This window comes from Lissotriton vulgaris, chromosome 10, assembly GCF_964263255.1.
Source record: "Lissotriton vulgaris chromosome 10, aLisVul1.2, whole genome shotgun sequence".
Classification (NCBI taxonomy): Eukaryota; Metazoa; Chordata; class Amphibia; order Caudata; family Salamandridae; genus Lissotriton; species Lissotriton vulgaris.
Window position 1 is genome coordinate 793,247,468 of NC_141698.1, and position 12,615 is coordinate 793,260,082.

At 43.3% G+C, this 12,615-nt stretch overlaps 1 protein-coding gene across 1 annotated transcript in view; it reads right to left on the minus strand.

The window, feature by feature from the left end:
- DNAH11 (dynein axonemal heavy chain 11) overlaps nucleotides 1–12,615 on the minus strand; it is a 3,435,931-nt gene that overhangs the window by 799,340 nt on the left and 2,623,976 nt on the right. The window lies entirely within an intron of this gene.

Below are 12,615 nucleotides of genomic sequence, written 5' to 3' on the forward strand. Positions count from 1 at the left end.
GTGGAGATAAATACTCGTTTCCTTCACTATTGCTCTCATCATCTTACCTTCTACTCACTGGAAGTTATCCTCGTGGAGGTTCTACAAATGTCAACACAAATAACGATCTGAATCTAAGCTACCTCCACTATACTGTTCTACCACCTCCTTTTCTCTGATGTCATAACATCATATGACAAGCTATAGGACTACATCGTTCCACATCTCAAGATCTTAAGAAGCTGCCTTTACCGACTGACCTTTTATATCCACGTCACACCTAACTGTGAGTCCTGGACTCTTTGAAACTCTAACAATAGACGGTCACCTGAAGAAGGCTCAAGAGCCGAAACGCGCGTAGTGGTGTCTACCGCTTTGCCTTCATCACTGTATATATGTTTCATGTCTATTGATTTTGTATTTTCTCTTTTGTATTTTTTAATTCAAGACTATATAAATTTAAACACAGAATCACTTATAAAAACTATATATATTTAAAAAAAACAGTAGAAAACGAAAGAAAAATAGTCAACAACAATAAACAATAAAGCAATATCAGAAATTATTTTGCTCATTGGTTTCTGTACACAAGTGGACTTAATATACTGTTTCATTCTAGGTTTTTATTTACAAAAAACCGTAAATTGTATTATCTAATCAATGTCTGTCACTTTGCTATAGACCTTTCCTAACTCTGTTTCTTCCCTATGTATAGCAAGTGCTACTATATTATATAGGGGTCCCCTTTTTCCAAATATTTAAGATATGTTGAAGAGCAATAGATGTCAAGAAAACAGAGGTTAAAGTAGTTTGGGTGAAGAAAATGTAGTAGGGTTGATTTTTGGATGTTATAAAAGCACAAGAAACAGTGTTTTTACAACTGATGAAAGTTGCTTGGAAAAAGTTAATAATGAAACAAAGACGATTCTGAGGTTCTGAGGTTCCGTGACGGTTCCGTGACAATTTGAACCCGTGTTTTCAAGTTTGTCGGAAATACATAATAATGGTATCAGCGAACCGCAAATGATCCATTTAGTATATCCTGGTGTTTTCGCTACGCTACGAGCAAGAGCACTCCTTTTATAGACACATTTCTGATCTACCCATGACATCCATCTTAGATCATGGCCGCCATTTTGTGTTTCTTGCCCTCACATACGCAATAGCCTCTGATCACTTCATTCACTTCATTTCGATTAAGGACACGTAGCCTTAGCCGGAGATTCACCTCTTTCATGACACGTGCACCTTCAACCAGATCACGCTGTAGCTGCATGACTCGACAAAGGCTACCTCCTCTGCCCGAGGCCAGTCCTGCCAAACTGGTCTTCGTGTCCATTGTACCTGATCATGATTAGGCGGCCGAAGCCGGTAGCCTTGCCCATTTACAACCCACAAACATCCCTTATCCCACTTTTCTATCTTCCACACCTGGCTCTGTTTCTTTCTTTCTGAATCTTTATTAGGGGGAGGTAACGACCTTTACGATGAGGCGGTCCGGGTCCTGAATGCAATATTGACAGGGAATTGTGACAAACTAGTGGGAACCCCTCTCTTCGCAATGTTTGGCCTCAGATATTATCGACGGTTCCTGTGTAACGCCAAATATTTATTGTTTTAGACACAAAGGTTTTGGGAATGTATTACATGTAAAGAATTTGCCCCTAGCATAAAAAACAGTATATAAGGAGCAGCCCTCTTTGTACAAATCGAACAGGCTCCTGATTACTGCCCGTGTGTAGTATCTGTGACTTCTGTGTCCCTGCAGTAATAAACCTTTGGTCTTTGACGCCACCATCGAGAAGCCCGTGTTTCTGTTCATTTGTGCACCAAGGCAGGTGGAACTCCGGGGTCTTTGGGTGTTGTACCCTGACACCTCTGGACGGAACCAAAAAGTCCAGAACTCCAATTAGCGCCCAACGTGGGGCGACGTCATTCGGTACCGGTCCAAAAGCCTGAAGAGTTCGAGAAGCTTCGTGTGAAGATTCCTGAGGGAGGCGCCCCACTTCATCGATCCCGGCATATCGCAAAAGTGGCCCGAAGTTCTCTTCCACGAGGGTTTCCCGTTCAGGACGGCTGCAGTGGGCCGTTGCCTTGACCGTCGCCCTGTCTTGGACCCGAAGAGGTGCAGTCCTTAGTACGGCGAAACGTGACGGGTTTCTCCTTGGTGACGTCTTCAGTGACTCAGTTAAGTATTTAGTGATAGCTAGCTGGTTACTTTTGTGAGGATTGTTAAAAATCCTTGATCGGTTCTTGGTTTGGTTTGGTTTTGTCAGATTATCACTGGTTGTTCTAGTTACGATAATCTATTTGGTTTAGTTTGGGTAACGATACATCAGTTCGTTTTGGTAGGCCTAAGTTCTTGGTTCGAGTGCACATATTTGTTCCGTGTTTGTTTGTTTTGTGTTCCGGACTGAAAATGGTAAGTCGGAAAATGTTGTCTTGTTTTAGTTGCAACAGTGACTCACGATTGGAGGACTCATGTCTGGTTCCTCCGATTGGGACTCCCCTATATGATTTATATTGTAAACATGGCGTGGGTCCTATATCTTATAATGAGGTATGGGTCCGTTATTGTAAGAAGGATGGTGTCCTTAGTTGGCCACTGCATGGTAGTTTTGAACCAGAGATTCTCGACAACTTAGAAGCGAAATTGTTTAAGAAGAAAGCCCGGCCGGCAATGTTTGATTCTTTCCGTTACTGGCGAAAAGAATCCAAACAGAGAGAAATGAAAAGGTTGAAGAAAGAACAGAAAGAACAAGAAGAGTTAACTCTAGAGCAAGCGGCTAAACAGTTGCAGGCTAACGAGTGTGAGAAGGCCATAGATGTAGCCATTAGAGAGCATAATCTAGCGATTGACAAGTGCTATCCTGCCTTGCCATCGAAAATGGGTAGATACTGGAGGATTCTGAAAACGATCCTCTGCTATCTTATCTGTTACGGTCACCTCCACCGTATGCACAAGGTGCTGCGGCTCCGCTTGTCCCGAATGTTCAATTGCTGGTTGCTGGACAACCTGGTGTTCCTGCTCCTGTTCCCCAGAATCAAGCTCCTGTACCTCCTGTGATGAATGTGAATGTTCCTACAGCTCCTCCTCTTCCTGCACTGCCAGCCTCTATACCTACTTCTGTACCTACTGCTCCACAAACTATTTTCCTCGATACTCCTACTGTTCCGTTATCTATTCCTACCTCTACTGCGTTCTCTACGTCTGCGAGTGTGCTAACTCCACTTTCTGTTCGTCGAAGAATCACTGATTCTGTTACTAATATGCTGTCTCCTATATATAAAACTTTAATTAAGACTCCTACTCCTGATTCAGTTCAGAGACGGAGTCAGCTTCCAAGTACTGAGGAACGGGGAGTTTTAGATTCCACGGCTCTCAGATGGATTTCGAAGGGTAGAAGATATAGTACGAGAGATGTGTTAGACACATTTATGCAGTGGGGGGAACCAACGCAACGGTACGTCTTTGATGAGATGTGCTCGTTGTTACGTGAGGAAATAGAAGAAGATGATGTCGAATCAGATTTGGAAGATTTAATTAGGGTTCAAAAAGAGTTTGCTGCTGGAATGATAGTGGGTGAGAATATAAAGGAAGCGATGGAACTTATTTTAAGTTTTAGGCATGATCCATCTCTTCGTTCACCGAGAGACTTAGAAAAAGGTAAAATGAAGCCAAGTCGCCAATATCCTATGAGGGAGGTTCCTCCAATTTGGCGCGAAGCAATACAACGTGATGATAATGCAGGAATTGCAGCTGCTCCAGCACAGTTTCAACGAGTGTGGATACACATTCCATGGAAGCGAGCAGAAGTGTTAGCAGTGAAACAGGCCTTGCCAGATCCACGTAAGAATCCAGCCGGATATTACAAGGAATTAACACAGACAGTTGAGGCTTGTATAATGAACCTAGCCGACATCGATATGTTGTTTGGTAACGTAGTTCCGCAACCAGTGTGGGCTAAAATTCGTAGAGAGGATCATCAAGCTGCCTTAGGTGGTGATTGGGCAGCTATCACTGCAGCAGATGGTCAGCAAATAGGTGGTGCGAAACCCGAACCTTTAATTGCTAATCTGCCAGGTAGAATAATTGATCTAATGAAGACTCTGATGCCAGCATTGCGTGTTAATTGGGACAAACTGTCAGCATGCAGGCAGAAGAAAGACGAAAGTGTCTCCGACTTCTTCACGAGGTTTGAAGAGACTTTTGTAGATCATAGTGGTCAGGACATGAGTACAGAAGGAGGACAGAGACTGTTTGTCGATAAATTTGTGCATAATTTGTTACCTGAATTATGCAATAAATTAAAGGATTCAGAAAGTGCGTGGGCTGTATCCACGACAGCGCAAATACTTGCGACTGCACAGTACTATGAAAATAGGGATAAAGAGGAAAAGGAAAAATCAGAGAAGAAAACAAAAGATTTAAAAACGAAAGTTCTTTTGCAACAGGCGTATCCGCCTCGCACGAATCAGACTAATACGCAGCAAGGTTCATACCAAAGGACAGATTATGGTTCATCAAGACCTCAATACCAGTGGAATCAGTGTGCGTACTGTAAGAAAGAGGGTCACTATAAAAATGAATGTCCGATCTTAGCGCAAAATAATGCAGCAGCAGCTCAGAGAGGTCGTGGTGGTTTTGTGCAGAATTCTAGAGGTCGAGGACGAGGTGCTATGCCTCCACAAACGAATGATCGTCCCTCCAATCACTTTGATCAACGAAATGGACAATCTGCTCAGCAAAATAGATCTCAACAGTATCTTGTTGAGGACTATAATGAAGTAGATGAGGGTTTTCAGCAAAGTGGGTACTAGGACGGCCATGGACAGAGAGAGGGAGTAGTATCAGTTCCAGTGGATCAGAGTGGGCCTTATGTCGCAGTAGCAACATCGGGTGTAGTCGAACCGTTTCTGTTGGATACTGGTGCCGCAAAAAGTTCTATCATTCATGCGAAACTCCCTGGCGCACCTTTGTCCGGCTCAACAAATGTTTCCGTAGGTTTTTCAGGCGCCCCTGTTTACAACCCGATATCTGGTCCTTTGTCTATTTCTGTTGGACCGTGCCAATTGAAAGCACCCCTGATTTTGACGACAGGTTGTAATGAAAACCTGCTTGGTTTAGATTTGTTAAAACGACTATATGCGACATTGTACTGTTCTCCGGAAGGAGTACAGCTTACATTGGGTAAAAATATCACCTCTCCGATGTACTTGTCAATGGATGCACTCCCGCCGGAGCTACATTCACTCCCTGATTCTCTTTGGGCGACTGGTCCTAATGATGTAGGTCTCCTAGAAATTCCACCGTATGTGGTAACTTTGAAAGCGAATGTGAAATTTCCAAGAATTCCCCAATATAAAATATCGAGTGAAGGTGAGCGTGCACTTTTATTGATTGTGCAAGATTTGATTAAGAAAGGAGTGGTTGAAGAAACTAGAGGAAATGTCTGTAACAGTCCTGTATTACCGATTCTGAAGCGAACTGATCCTACAAAACCTCCAGTTTATAGGTTTGTCATAGACCTTAGAGAAGTTAATAAGATTGTAGTCCCGCAGTTTCCTGTAGTGCCAGACATTACTGCCTTGTTAACATTGATTCCTGCCACAGCCACATGGTTCTCAGTTATTGACCTAAAGAATGCCTTTTTCAGCATTCCGATAGCTGAAGAAAGTAGGGATATTTTCGGCTTCTGTCTAGGAGGTCGCAGTTTCAGATTTAAACGCGCTCCACAAGGCTATTGTGAAAGTCCATCCATTTACAGTCAAGCATTAAAAAGCCAGTTAGATTCTTTTGTCCTTCCTCCAGGTTCTGCCCTAGTACAGTACGTAGACGATCTTCTAGTGGCTGCCGATGACAAGGAAACTTGCAAAGCAGCTACAATTTCCCTATTGCATCATTTGTCTAATTTGAATCACAAGGTGTCACCTTCCAAAATGCAATACTGCTGCCAAGAAGTGACCTACCTAGGTCATCTCTTGTCAAAGGAGGGAAGGAAGTTGACCCCAGAAAGAATAAAAGCAATTACGCAGATGAGTGTTCCACGCACACAGAGAGAAGTACGTGCCTTTCTAGGTATTACCTCTTACTGTAGGCAGTGGATTCCAAATTTTTCTCTTTTAGCGAAACCATTGGTAGCTTTGACTGGGAAAAATGTTCCGAGTCCGGTGCCATGGTCTGATGAATGTCAAGAGAGTTTTACTGAATTACGAAAAGCATTGTGTTCAGCTCCTGTATTGGGCACACCTGATTACAGTAAGCCATTCACGCTCTACGTTCACGAAAGAGAAGGTTGTGCGTTGAGTGTTCTGACACAGAAGTTTGGTGATAAACAACGCCCTTGTGCGTATTTTTCATCAACATTAGATCCGGTAGCCAGAGCGTTACCTAGTTGTTTGAGAGCTACAGCGGCAGCTGCAGCTTCCATTCGACAATCTGCTGGTTTGGTGATGAACAATATGCTAGTGGTCATGGTTCCTCATGCAGTGGATACACTCATGAACCGAACGAAGACACAACACCTTACTAGTGCGAGATTATCTGGTTACGAGCTGACATTACTAGCGAGTCATATTCAGATCAAAAGATGTAATGTATTGAATCCAGCAACGCTGTTGCCGACTAATCAAGAGTCGAGTGATTCCGAGCCACATGACTGCTATTTCAAAACGGAGGAAGAGACAAAAGGACGCATTGACTTGAAGGACACTCCGCTATCAGATCCGGATGGTACGCTGTATGTGGACGGGTCATGTTTTAAATTGGAGAATGGTGATGTGACTGCTGCTTACGCAGTAACGACTTTGAAGACGATTGTGGAGACTGCAAGAGTGAGTCAGAATTCTGCCCAAGCTGCAGAATTAATAGCTCTAACGAGAGCGTGTGTTTTAGCTGAGGGAAAGAGAGTGAATGTGTTTACAGATAGTCAGTACGCATTTGGCGTGGCCCATAGTTTTGGCCGGTTGTGGAGAGAAAGAGGTTTCATTACGTCCCATGGGACTAAGATCCAACATGGTCAGCTAGTTAACGACTTGTTGGAATCTCTAACCTTGCCGACTGAAGTTGCGATTGTGAAGTGCAGTGCTCATAAAGCAATCACGGATGATGTTGGTCGTGGGAATGCTTTTGCTGATGAAATTGCTAAACAGACAGCTAGAGACACGATGAGTAGAATGTATGTTGCTACGTCTGCAATATGGATTGCTGAGTCTGGAATGTGTGAGGATACTATGGAAAGTGTGAAAGAGATTCAGAAAGAAGCAACTGAGGAAGAGAAACGTGTATGGAGAGAAAGTACGGGCAAGTTGGACTCGAATGGATGTTGGATTGATTTGACAGAACAGCAGCGTTGGATGTTGCCAGATGCGTATGTGCTTGCAGTAGTGACGATGGCGCATGGAGTAGCGCATATAAGTTCTAAAGGGATATGTAAGATGTTGGCTCCGGTCTGGAAGAATGAGGGAATCAGTAAGTGTGCAGAGAGAGTGGTGAAAAATTGTATGGTGTGCTTGATGCATAATCCTGGCAAGGGAACTCCAACTCCAGCTGGTCATTTCGCTCCTCCTTCCTGTCCCTTTGAAGTAATTCAGTTAGACTTCATTCACATGGAACGCTGCAACAATTTGAAATATGTCCTGGTGGTAGTTTGTGCTTTTTCCAGGTGGATAGAAGCATACCCACTAAAGGACAACACTGCCCTATCTACTGCCAAAATTCTTCTCAAGGAATTTTTCCCTAGGTATGGAATGCCACGGATTGTATGGTCAGATAACGGAAGTGAGTTTATAGGGAAAGTTATGCAGAGTGTGTGTGCCGGCCTAGGATTGAAACAGAAATTTCACAGTGCAAACCATCCCCAGTCTGCTGGTTTAGTCGAGGGTTACAATGGCACCCTCAAGCTGAAAATAGCCAAAATACAAGCATCCACAGGTTTAGCCTGGCCAGACGCACTTCCTTTGGCCCTGCTATCAACGAGAGCAACAGTACATTCTAGAATAGGGCTTAGTCCGTACGAGATAGTTTTTGGTCGCCCGGCAAATATCTGGGGTGTGCCGAGGCCTAAACAGTTTTGCTCCATTGAATATCCTATGTTGATAGACTACCTTTACGACTTGACTGCTAAATTGAGTCTTATTCATCAACAGGTTTTCGATGCTTTGCCAAAACCTCCGGAGAGTCCAGGGCATCAGCTGAAACCGGGTGACTTCGTTGTAATCAAGAACTTCGCGAGGACAAAGAACCTTCAGCCAAGATTTGTGGGGCCTTTTCAGATCTTACTGGCCACGAGGACAGCAGTTCGTGTAGCTGGCCGCAAACACTGGATACACGCCTCTCATGTTAAGCGTGTTCCTTTACCGCTCCCTTACGACGACTGGGTGAAAAAGGGAATTGGTGCCTCCGAATCTGAAATCACACCGAAGTTCATCTCTTTCAGCGATGCCGAATTGATTACTGACACTTCAAAACCTGACTCTCCTCCTGAAAAGACTCCTTTGAACATTGAACATTTGTCTCCAGCATCAGAAGAAACTTTGCTATCTGCGAACTTAAACTCTGCAACAGCTGCTAGTGATACACTATTTTCCGATCAGACAGTACCAGCGAAGCAGAGATACAACCTAAGAAGCCATAAAATGGACAAATAAAGCAGGCAACTGCATATTGTGATTTTGATATATAGATCGAACTTTTGCCTTCAGCCAGGAAGTTTGCTATTGTTTATTGTTTTTAAAATTGCCTTGCCGTCTGGGTAGCCGTAGGGTCGTGGCTGTGTGCCTAGCTTGAATTTGCAGGGGTCTGACACAAAGTCGATCTTTCTGTTGGTTCTGGGAACTCCCGGGGCTGATAGAGGCATTTTCATCTACGTACACATCATCAGTGGTCGCGAGCGGATTGTAGAAGATGGAGCTTCCTGCGCTGCAACGAGAAAATGTGATTTATGTTCGCAGAAACAGACTTAATAGAATTCTTCATAGCAAATGTTTTCTGATACAATGTGCCATTACATTTTTAATTGTTTTAGCAACATTGGTGGGTGGAATCGTCTTTAGTATAAATTTGATTTTTGTGCCAGTTTCTACAGTACCTCCCCTTGATCCTGCTATTTCTACTGTTTCTTCTATACACTCTTTTCACTCGTTTCCAGAACATGAGCAAGCTCGACGCTCAGAATTCACCAACAACACTTTTGTACAGCTCTTGCACCAACACCAACTGGTAGTTAACACTACAGACTGCTGGGTGTGTGGCTTGATACCCCACACTATGGATAAAGGTATTCCATATCTGGTTTTGCCTTACAGCTATAATGGATCATTTCAGGCCTTCCAAACCATCTTTGCTTATGCCCTTGAAACCTATCCTCCACGTCCACCGCGTTCCACTAAATATAACTCTGCCAACAAAGCCTTAGTCCAGGGAATTATTGACATGGTCAAGGACGTCAATAATACTCCATCTTACCCTAGAGACGAATTGCGAGTATATTTAAGTTGGAATACTTCAGAGTATCGCCTTAGTTTAGGAGAAAGCAAGCGTAAAAGCTCAACTTCAATCTGGGTCGTACCTCACCGAGGTCAGGTCTGTTTGCAAGGTAATGGGAGAAATCCGAGAGCTCAGCTAGGGAGGAGTGAGTGCGTAGAGACTTATGTGTTTCCGGCTAACTCTGCCCCTGCCTTTCTTACTGCTAGGGGTACCTACTTCATTTGTCGAGACAGAGCTTATACATGGTTGCCTGCCGACTTTTCAGGATCATGTTATATTGCTCGATTGTTGCCTCCGACATACACTGCTTCATCTGATTACCACAGAACCAGAGTAGCGAGAGGTGTCTTCAGCAAGGTAGATACCGCTGGTCAGGAAGCTGGAGACTTCTTCAAAGGCTTCCTTCCGTTCTGGGGACCTATGGCCAATAGTAGAAACATACGTCAGCTAACACGGGTAGTTGAATCTACTATTACCGAAACTGCTGGTGCCCTTAGCAATCTGACAGCTGAGCTTCAGGCGGATAGGCTCATGACGTTGCAGAACCGTATGGTTCTAGACGTTATACTTGCAGATCGAGGTGGGGTATGCAGAATGATCCAATCGAGCTGCTGTGTCTTTATTCCTAATAATGCTCCAACAGTCTATGAGGCGATCTCTAAGTTGCACAAGATTTCAGACTCCATACATGTAGACAAGGGGAACTGGTCCTTCATGGAGTGGTTTTGGACTCTGATATCAGCGTGGGGATGGAAGGTTCTAATGGTCATTGGTGTCATCTTAGTATTCCTATTCTCATGTTGTCTGATTATCCAGTGTGGTCCTGCTCTATGTAGTCTTTGTGCTGCAACTTGTCTCAGAAAACCACCTGCGTTTGGAGAAAAGACACGAGAAAGGATGATGATACAACAGCATGTCACTGACCTGATGAGCATAGAACTAGATTCAGACATAGACTGAGTAATTGCCTATGTAAGGGCAAAAGGAGGGTCTGAGGTTCCGTGACGGTTCCGTGACAATTTGAACCCGTGTTTTCAAGTTTGTCGGAAATACATAATAATGGTATCAGCGAACCGCAAATGATCCATTTAGTATATCCTGGTGTTTTCGCTACGCTACGAGCAAGAGCACTCCTTTTATAGACACATTTCTGATCTACCCACGACATCCATCTTAGATCATGGCCGCCATTTTGTGTTTCTTGCCCTCACATACGCAATAGCCTCTGATCACTTCATTCACTTCATTTCGATTAAGGACACGTAGCCTTAGCCGGAGATTCACCTCTTTCATGACACGTGCACCTTAAACCAGATCACGCTGTAGCTGCATGACTCGACAAAGGCTACCTCCTCTGCCCGAGGCCAGTCCTGCCAAACTGGTCTTCGTGTCCATTGTACCTGATCATGATTAGGCGGCCGAAGCCGGTAGCCTTGCCCATTTACAACCCACAAACATCCCTTATCCCACTTTTCTATCTTCCACACCTGGCTCTGTTTCTTTCTTTCTGAATCTTTATTAGGGGGAGGTAACGAACTTTACGATGAGGCGGTCCGGGTCCTGAATGCAATATTGACAGGGAATTGTGACAAACTAGTGGGAACCCCTCTCTTCGCAATGTTTGGCCTCAGATATTATCGACGGTTCCTGTGTAACGCCAAATATTTATTGTTTTAGACACAAAGGTTTTGGGAATGTATTACATGTAAAGAATTTGCCCCTAGCATAAAAAACAGTATATAAGGAGCAGCCCTCTTTGTACAAATCGAACAGGCTCCTGATTACTGCCCGTGTGTAGTATCTGTGACTTCTGTGTCCCTGCAGTAATAAACCTTTGGTCTTTGACGCCACCATCGAGAAGCCCGTGTTTCTGTTCATTTGTGCACCAAGGCAGGTGGAACTCCGGGGTCTTTGGGTGTTGTACCCTGACACCTCTGGACGGAACCAAAAAGTCCAGAACTCCAGTTCCAGTTAAAAAATAACCTTCATATACTTAGTCCTGAATCATCAGATTACGAAAAAAGCCAGTGAAAGGGGAAAATAAAAAACTGATCAGGGAATTATCAATAAAAAACTGTGCAATACAACTAAAAAGTAAATAATAGAAAACTAACAGTATATGCTGAAAATAGTGGAGGGGAACATTTTAAAGAACAGGGTAAAAAGACGATTCCGCCTCTTTTTAGACAATGAGGAGCAATGACCGAGACACTAATGTAACCATTTAACCAAAAGTCCCAATATTTATTTAGAGATTAAAAAAAAGAATATCCATTGTGTCAAAAGCATAAACGAGATGAAGAAGAAAAATAGAAGACTGTTTATTGTGACATGCATGTAGAGAGTCTGGCACAGGAAGAAGTGCTGACTAAGTAGAATACCTAGGATGAAAACCAGATAGAAAAGGGGAAATAAGGATATTAATCTGAACAAAGAGAGGTGTTTAGAGAAACAATACATTCCAGTTTTTCAGAAAGAAACAGAAATAGAGAAAGATCATTAGGTTCAAGATTATGTATTTCAATAAACAGGATAACTATGGTAGATTTGAAAGAAGAGGGGAATGAACAAATAAGTAGGAGATACATTGAAAAGAGAGGCTAGATACGTTGTTAGCAAAGGATATACAATTTTCACCAAAGGGAAAGTAATGAAAAAGAAGGAAATGCATATTACGAAAAGACACTGCCTTTGGATTAACAGGGTCGTAAGACCTGATTAGATCCTTCACAGGAAAACTTGCTGCTTTCCATTCACACATCAAACTTCTCTCTCCGACATATATCCAATTAGGATGCCTCAGCAATCCAATGTGACATCACATGCTCTGGATTGCTCAGATGAAGTCCCACTACAAATGCAACGTCAAGTACACATATGCTCTAGAAAGGCATCTGGTGTTAAGTCCACTGCACATCCACTCCCCTGCAGGAAGCACACTACTAAAGGTAACTCTAGCTTCCTTTTAGTAAAACAAAAAAGTTGAAATTGCCTCAACAGCCAGGTCTATAAAATGTCACAGTAATGACTGGCAATCCTGAAACAGCAACAAACACTGTTTCCAAATACAGAGTCAACTCCATTCACCTAGTCATATGGGCTGCAGTCACATGTAAAGCCTACTGAAATTTCGGATGTATCCTTAAATG